This window comes from Monodelphis domestica, chromosome 4 (genome assembly GCF_027887165.1).
Source record: "Monodelphis domestica isolate mMonDom1 chromosome 4, mMonDom1.pri, whole genome shotgun sequence".
Lineage (NCBI taxonomy): Eukaryota > Metazoa > Chordata > Mammalia > Didelphimorphia > Didelphidae > Monodelphis > Monodelphis domestica.
The window spans coordinates 370,030,383-370,032,241 of NC_077230.1; the positions used below are offsets into that span (position 1 = coordinate 370,030,383).

The following is a 1,859-nucleotide window of genomic DNA, read 5'->3' on the forward strand; positions in this document are numbered from 1 at the left end:
TATATTAGTATAAGTGTTGATTTAATTACCACAGTAAGCATAAGACAATCACTATCATATGGTTATATTAAGTTTATATGATTGTATTAGTATTTAACCAGTGAATTCTGCTTTGAACTTGTGACCTTGCACTAGCAGGTGCTCTTGATGCAATCAAGATGTTGGTCTAACAAGGCAAATGGTAGCAAATGTTGAGTTTGTGGACTTTTTCTAAGCATTCTTATTGCAGAATAGTTCCCGGAAGAGATATTAGTCACCACCCTTGATGACTTTAGGTGGTCGACTTTCCTTGTATTTGCACTCCTGTGCAGAATTATATCCTGCCTAATCGGCTGTGACACACTCATTTTCCATCTGATTTGTCACTATTTAAATCCACTTGCTATAAGATTGTGTATTTCATTGTTTTACTTTCTGGTTCGATATTCTGCACAACTATTTCACCCTTTTCATCTACAAATCTGGAGTTGCGGCTTCTGTTTGGTCAGTGGTGTGCGGAGGTTCTCTCTCTCGCCCTCTGTCCCCAGCGTTCCAAGGGTGAGACTTGGCCGCAAGTCTCGAGTCGTCAGCGTGCGTTTGCTCTTCTGTCCACCTCGCGCCTTTAGGAATCTTTTTCTTTCTCTCTCCCCTTTCCTTCCTCCCCCTACTCCCGGCCGGACCGGGGGAACCATTGCCTTGATCTCGACAGCGGCCCCCTTGGACTCTCAGCCTGGGCCACCTCCCATGCCCGGAGCCAGCAGCGTGATGAAGCACCTGCCTTATTTCTGCCGGGGGAAGGTGGTGAGGGGCTTCAGCCCGGGCTCCAAGCAGCTGGGCATCCCCACCGCTAACTTTCCTGAGCAAGTAGTTGATAATCTTCCAAATGATTTATCTCCTGGAATTTACTATGGTTGGGCCTCTGTTGGAAATGGAAGTGTCCAGAAGATGGTTTTAAGCATAGGATGGATCCCATACTGCAGGTATCGAAAAAAAAAAAATCCGTGGAAACACACATTATACATACCTTCAAAGAGGACTTTTATGGGGAAATCCTTAGTATAGTCATCACTGGCTACATCAGACCAGAGAAGAACTTTCGTTCAATTGATGCCCTTATTTCAGCAATTCAAGATGATCTTGAGGAAGCTAAGAAACGGCTGAATTTACCAGAACATTTGAAACTCAAAGAACATCATTTCTTCCATTTGCCAGAAAGCAAAATAATGAATGGCCACTGATCATTTTATTTTCTTGTTCACTTTTGTTCCTTGTGTACCACTACTCTTATCATTGCTGCAGCCTTGTATTTGGTTAGCTTAAGAAAATATTCCCAATATCTGTGAATTAGGTTATATAATACAACATAGTTACCATTTTATGCTTAAATTAATGTTACATTAACCCATCATGCAGCAGTATGAAAAAAGTTCATTTAAAAAATCAAGCTTTTAAAAAATATGTTGAACTATACAGGGGCTTGATAAAACACCACAGTAAAAGCAGAGAGCATAAAAGGGTCTTATGTCAGAAATACATGTATAAATGCTAAAACTAGCTGGCTTAGCTATAAGTCATTTATTAAAAATGAAAATAGATGTCACTCATAGTGGTGAAGGATTTGTGTACTACTAATGACTTACATTAAATTCCTGATTTTTCCCCTTATTTTTTTATTATTGCTTTTATTTTGATTAGAATATTTGATTTTCCCCTTTTCCTCTTTTCTTGTACTAAAGGTACATACAATTAATATTTTCTGCAGTAATATGTTATATATATACATATACATATACATATACATATACATATACATATACATACTTGTTATAATATCAATACATACCCAAAAGCTTTAAACTATGGGAACCTGCCATTTATTG

At 38.5% G+C, this 1,859-nt stretch overlaps 1 pseudogene; it reads left to right on the plus strand.

Annotated features, from left to right (window-relative positions):
• The first annotated feature begins 647 nt into the window (after positions 1–647).
• On the plus strand, positions 648–1,490 carry LOC100026190 (riboflavin kinase-like; annotated as a pseudogene).
• Positions 1,491–1,859: the final 369 nt, after the last annotated feature.